Below are 6,899 nucleotides of genomic sequence, written 5' to 3' on the forward strand. Positions count from 1 at the left end.
GTCGGACTAGATGATCTGCTCAGGTCCCTTCCGACCCTAGAAACTATGAAACTATGAACATAGAATCAAGCCTTGACATACTTGCACTGTGAGTGATACCAAATAGTTCCAAAATAATGGCAGTTTTCTGCACTTCTCACCCTAAAACTTGAACAAGAGCCTGAAATGACATAGGTGTTTCCCCTTCTGGCCCATGCCCTCATCTTGTCTCATCCATCATTTACAGGTATATAGTAGAAATTAATGGCACAGCTTCACCTGCCACATGTCAAACTTAATTTTACTTTAAATCAGTCTTAATTATTCCAATGAAGTTTATAGTTTTAATGGAAAGAGACTGTTCAGTAAAACTATAACATTTATTATAAAGGGCTGAGAAAGATTTAAAGTCAAATGAACTTTCCAATGTGCTCAGGTTAGGCTCAATAAGATGCATTTCTGTAGTAACAAGCCCTTCATGCTTCAAATCTATCAGTTTGCTAATCTCCATATTTCTGTTCCATTGCTTTTGAACCTACATTTCTTTCCTGAGCAGGTATAGTTAACATATATTAGAGATGAAACTTAAAGCTGTTGGGACCAAAGGCTGATTTTTATAGGTGGGTCACTATGCTTAACTACTGTACATCCATGGATGGTCCAACTTATAATGGGCTAATAATGCTACTGACCTGCTTTCGGGTAGGGGTTAGGAAAGAAAGGTAATTCCAGGAATGTTGCTCTTATTCCATAGGCTGATGAACAAGGTCAACGGCTAATACTGATCAGTATGAAATGCTTCTGCTCTGAGGAAGATTTAGTAGTGCTCGCGTCAGTGTAACTGGCTCCGTCTCCCACTGGTGCCACTCATTTACTTGCAGGTGAAGCATAAAACCAAGGGCCATTAAAGATCCCACACTTTTTCCAGGAATAAGGGTGTTAGCCCTGCATTATAACATGGCCCAGGTCCAGATTGTGTAATTACACCCTGCCAACAATACCTAAAATGTCCCTTTTGTATTCAGGTAGCATGCACCCATGTTACATAGTGCTAGGTCTGTATAGAGTGACAGCTGCATTTCAGTCATAGGAAAATGACCCCATCTGCAGGGTTTACAAAATTCTTTGGGACATTTCTGCATAGCGGCTGCCACATAAGGAAATGCATCCAAATTCCTGGATTTGACTGTTGGGTCTTCCAGGACGTTCTGCATTCATGAAAATTTTGCTTTAATTGCTGTGTGCCTCAGTTTGCTTCTTTGGAAAACTGGTAAAATCGTGTTATGAAAAGTTATAGCTAGCAACATGGTGCATTGTATTATTATTGCATTAATTATGCATTTTAATGGCAGTGCTGAAACTATTAAAAAGTATTCCATTCTCTTTCTAATTGCCCCCTCCCACATCATTCCCCACAGGAAAGAAAAGAATAAAAATTTCAAATGCGGTGTTTCCTTTTTTCCCCCCTTTTTTGTGGGTTTCCACTCAGAAAACAGATGGTCTCTCCTCACTGACATTTCCTTAGAGTTTTTAAATGAGGCTGCTGTAGAGGAGAACTCAAATGTTCCATCTAGAGCTGTGCGAGCTCAATCAAGGTTCGTAATTAACAGTAGCTAAATGAAGTTTAATAGGGCGGGTTACAAACTTTTTTTCCCCAGCTCTGCTCTTAGGCGAAGACATAATGAACATGTAGCTCATACCATTTCCCCTGACCGTGACTCTCTGGAATATTTAGTGTTTACCTTTTGTGATAATTAAAGGAAGGGAAATTAAGTCGAAAGAAAGACTGAGTGACATCTAATATTCCCTAATATTCTCTTGTTTCTTTAAGTGGTCGCTTTTGCCAAAGAAGGGCTAGAGGCCTCTTATCATCAGCCAGGTCCTGACCTGCAGACCAGGGAGCCTGGCTGTAACTTGACCCCGGTACCAGGTGTGTGCCTGCAGGTCAGAAGGCTGAGAAAACATGCAGTGCAAACAAGCCATTGCAAGGCACATCTTTGCCTTTAACTGTTTCGAGCCCTGCACACACTTGAACAATGACATGCACACACATTTGTGCACACCTGAATATGTTCCCCCGTACCTGCTGGACAGCACACATGTGAACTGACATTTCGACATTCCTGTGCACGTTTGTTTACGTGGGTGGACCTACGGAAATTGTGATTTTGTGACTTGTACAGAAACCATGACAAATGGCAGTTTCCATGATTTTGCATGGAAACAATGGGGGGGGGGAGAAAGTTTACTGAAAATGAAATGCTTACTAAAATTAAAAATAAAAAAAATATTAAATTCCAATAAAACTGGCTCCCACTGGGGAGCCAGTAGCTGCTGCAGCCTGCTGTTGGAGGGGAGCTTCTGGCATGAAGGGAAGGTGGTGGTCGCTCCCTCTGATGCTAATTGGCTGAGAGGGCTGCCTTTTCCAGGGCCCCACCCTCTCCTCCAATCAGCAGCAAGGGGTGGGGTTACATGAAGGACATTACACTCTGCCAATTAGCAGTGAGGGGTGGGGCCTCTCAAAAGGCAGCCCTTTTGGCCAAAATGTGGGGCCACCGGGGCCCCTTGGCCAATCAGCAGCAGATGGTGGGGGGGCCCAGCAGGGGAAAACCATGAAAATGGCGTCCAGCACCGTGATTGGCCTGCAAAACTGCTTATCCACTGCCTCAGTTGGGGTAGGTCCCTACTGATATGCATGGATGTTCATAAATATAGTAGCATCTGCCAACACACCCACGATCTAGTCTTAGTGAAGATGTGGATCTGGTCCCAAATTTGAGAAAATGATGTAATCTTTTCTTCAGAAAAGTTGTGAGGCTCATGACCCATGGGATCCTCTGCTTGTTTCATCCTTTTTCTTAAAAAGTGTTGATAATTCACAGGCGTTCATCTTGTCCCTTAGAATACTGGAGGGAAAATTAAAGGGAAAATGACCTCAGCATTTTATGGTCCAAAACAATGAAGCCAGATACCTACAGCTGAGGGAGGCGGGGAGGAGCGGGTGGAGTGAGTCAGAAGAAATATATGGATCCATATTTGATAGCAGTCAGGCTCTGGACAGCTTGCAGCATTATCTCCGGATTAAATGAAGCAGAAGTTTAGCTATAGTGTCTTCACTAGCTCCTCCTTTCCAGGCACTGGACTGTTAAACCCAGCTTGTCCCAGGTAATTCCTAGGTGCTCTTCCTGTCTTCCTTAATGACACCAAAGGGACAAAGCATCTAACCTCAGGCTTGTTAACCTCTAGGATTCAAAATGCAAACGACTGCCTTCAAAATTATGAGTTTTTTTCTCCAAATAAGAAATACCTTTTGCATTGTTGTTCATTTAACTTCCGATTTTCTCAGGACACATTCCCAAAGCATTTCTCTACAGCTGTGAAGGAAAGAATATGTATTTTAACGACGTTAAAATATTCGCATGAAACCTTGTAGTACGGCAAAACCGGTGATAAGATCACAAAAGTTGGTATCTCTGCAAACTATTAGTGAAACAAAAGGACCAGAGTCTATAAGATTATTTGGGTAACAAAAGCATCCAGTTGGGATTCAGGGCAGATTCATTATACCATAAAAATGTTCTTTCCAATGTTAGTGTTTACTGTGCCCATTATGTCACGGTGCAAAATGTCACTGAGTAATACAAGCAACACGCATCATTACAGAATGGCTATGAGCAGAAGAAGTGATCCAAACCCAAGCCAGTTCAATAGGATTCTTCCCAATGACATCAATGGCCTTTGGATAAGGCCCTGAAACACAAAATCTCACTGAGATCCCATTTGCATTGCAACAGTCGCATCATAATTTGTTTAGCATTATGAAAATCCATTAACAATGTGAATACCTGAATACTTTTTCCTTTTTCCAAAGGAGCTGGTTCATTCCTTGCTCTGTGGGGAAAAAAAAATACAAGCATTATTTCCTCCCCCCATCCCCTCCCCCCGCTTTATTGTAGCCAAAAATAAATAAACAAAAGATGCAGCCAAAATTTTGTGGGTTTTTTCCTTTCCTTTTTTGCTTGCTGCTAAAGTAAATCAATCAATAAATAAAATAGCCAAATCCATTTTAATGACCTTTTATATAAACCGTTTCTTTCCAGGCTGAGATTGCATATATTGCTATGTTCCACCCCATCGCAAACTTTTACAGCTGAGTTATAAACTCCTAGAGAAGGGCACGTATAAAACTCAAACAGACTCTGGCATTGGGAAGTGTATTTCCAGGTGTAAGGAGGACAATTGATTTGAGTCATCCTAAACTAAGTAAATAGGGGATTTGCCTTCAAACTTAGAGATGAAGAGAAGAGGCAGGCAGAGGAATGCTAAGGGAAAGCCCACTCGTTGCTGTAGCTTCATACCAAGCTTAGCCTGAGTTCAGTGCTGAAGACTTATAACCCTCAGGCTCTTTCTCCCTTTGCCCTCTCTACGGAAGAAAATAACGCCTTGGTCCAAAGAGAGTAGGGGAAGCGGAGAGAAGACACCACCTGGAAAATGCATGAAGCAAACCAAGCCCTCATGCTGTTTTATGAGGTCTTTCTTTTTGTTAAAATTTCACTTTTCCCAGCTCACACCTGCCCTTTCCTACAAGGAAACTGGACAAACAGGCTGGTTTTTTTTTCTCAGAGAGAAGCCTGGCAACTCTATGAAGAAACCTTGCAAAAAACAGGGAAGGCTACTGTATGGAAACCAGCTCCTTCATTCATTCTTGAGGCCACTTCTCATTTGTGGCCCATAAATACAGCACAGAACTCACTAGCATTGCATAATACTCACCAAATAATGTATACAAGCACCCAGACTGAAGCAATATTCCCATTCCCATGCAATACAAGACCCTTGAGTATTGCAAGTATTGTATTAGCCTTTTTTGTGCTGTTTATTCTATGAAATTAATAAATATGGCACTAAATCAACTCAGTAGAGAGGAAATGTATATATTATTCACACAGCTTTTATTACACCAATATTGATTTCTTTTAGGAGAGAAGGGATAACAGGCAGGAAATAACAGAAGTCTACAAGCAGACTGCTTCATTTGCCAGACAGAGCAGCAAGTACACTGTCTCCAAGTTTGGAAGGGAAGTGACATGGAATTTATTTAATAATAAAATGTAAGTGGTTTTAAATTTAATCAAAACACACACACATACATAAACACACACACACACACACACACACGGTGTATGTTGATTAAATTTTAAACCATTCCCACTTAAATACACGCACATATATGTGTGTGTATGTATATGTGTGTGTGTGTGTGTGCGTGTATATATATATCTCATTATCTAATCTTCACTTTAGAAAAGATCAGATAATTATATATAAATATATACAGCCGTGTGTATGTGTGTGTGTGCGTGTCTGTATGCATGTGTGTATGCTGATAGGACAAAAAGGGCTGAGATAACATTTTCAATCAGCTTTATTATTTCTAGAGCGGGCAGATACATATATAATATATCTGCCCCTATATAAATAATACAGCTAGTTGAAAATTTTTTATCCCATCTCTTTTTGTCCCAATAAGAAACCTTTTCAGCTCAATTTTCAGTTCATTTACAGCATTGTCCCTCTTCAACCCCCCTCTCCCCCCCCCCGTAATTGCTCAAAAACCAAAAACTGAACATTTGCAGCTGAAAACGCTTGCACTTGGTTTGTTTTTGGAAGTTTTGGAGGGGGGCAGAGGAGGGAAGAGGGAGTGTGGTGAGTTTTTTTTGTCATGGAAATACATACACACACACACACACACACACACAGAGTGAAAATCTGACAAAAAAAGAATTTTGCATTTGTTGTCATTTTCATGGGAGGAGAAAATCATTTTCTTCACCACTCCATTGAACTATTCTTTTAGTATCATTATTATTTACTTATTCATTTGCTACTTGTACTCAGGGTCAAAGTAGCTGCACAAAATGGCTTAACAGGGAGTACATTTCCCTTGTCCCATAGACATTGCAGTCTAAGGCAATGAGTTTGCCGTTGATTCAATGCTCATGGACATTTATGACTATAGTTAGCACCATACATTTATCAGGATCTAAGCTGCACAGGAAATAGATAATAATCATGCAACCCTCTGAGTTTCTGGGGGATTTCCAAGGTGGCAATTTAAGTGAAGGGGACTCTACCCTCACCTGGAGTCAGTGAAACTCTATAAACCACTACATTGATTTCATGCTGGTGTCTCCCTTGAAGAGACCCAGCTGTTCTATCTAAGGCTAATTGAATGGGGCAGGAAAGTAAAAACAGCAAAAGAACTGGTGAGCATTAGAGTCAAGGAAAGGGAGAAGAGAACACAAGTAAAAAGATGGACTTTTAATAATGAATCTGTCTTAGACATACTGATTACTCACTTGAAGAGTTAAAATACATCCCCGAGGCCTTCGCTGTGGGCACTCAAGGAAAAGCAAAGGCCCATTTGAGCAGAGTAGCTGAGTGGAAGGACCTAGGAAAGAGGCAGGTTAACACTGAATTGCATGCGTCAGTGGATAATGCACACTAGCTTGTGAAGGGTGAACATTGCTTTTTGCTGTAGCTTTGGAACAGCTGTCCAGGTAACTTCTTTTGAATTCTCTTTTATTTTTCATCTCACCAGCTGTAGCATATATTGCCCTGCTCTGAGTTTTCCTCTATTCCCCTCTGCATCTGGCGCAAGCCACGCTGGCATTCTCTAAAGCGCACGTGTGTGTATTTTTAACATGGACCTGGTAAACACTGGAAATGAGGGATTTAGATTCAGAGCCTGCAGGCAACTGCCCAAGTACCAACAAAAACCTGTGTCCGCAACAGAGCGCAATCCGTTCAGTGCATAGCCTCTTTATGCAACATCAATTTCTGGAAATCAAACTCCTTCTTGTAGCAAGGCCACACACTAGCTGCTTTGGTTTTCAATAAGCTGTCTCAGTTCTCAGGCT

At 41.2% G+C, this 6,899-nt stretch overlaps 2 long non-coding RNA genes across 2 annotated transcripts; one reads left to right on the forward strand and one right to left on the reverse strand.

The window, feature by feature from the left end:
* Positions 1-512: 512 nt before the first annotated feature.
* On the reverse strand, positions 513-3,868 carry LOC109288482. Its single transcript, XR_002095154.1, has 3 exons — positions 3,825-3,868; positions 3,287-3,347; positions 513-1,246 (listed from the first exon to the last, which is right to left on the reverse strand). It is a non-coding gene; the product is annotated as an uncharacterized LOC109288482 (long non-coding RNA).
* A 138-nt stretch (positions 3,869-4,006) lies between these two features.
* On the forward strand, positions 4,007-4,896 carry LOC109288357. Its single transcript, XR_002095114.1, has 2 exons — positions 4,007-4,509; positions 4,603-4,896. It is a non-coding gene; the product is annotated as an uncharacterized LOC109288357 (long non-coding RNA).
* The last annotated feature ends 2,003 nt before the right edge of the window (positions 4,897-6,899 follow it).

Source organism: Gavialis gangeticus, unplaced genomic scaffold (genome assembly GCF_001723915.1).
Source record: "Gavialis gangeticus isolate Ggan-Ray unplaced genomic scaffold, GavGan_comp1, whole genome shotgun sequence".
NCBI lineage: Eukaryota > Metazoa > Chordata > Crocodylia > Gavialidae > Gavialis > Gavialis gangeticus.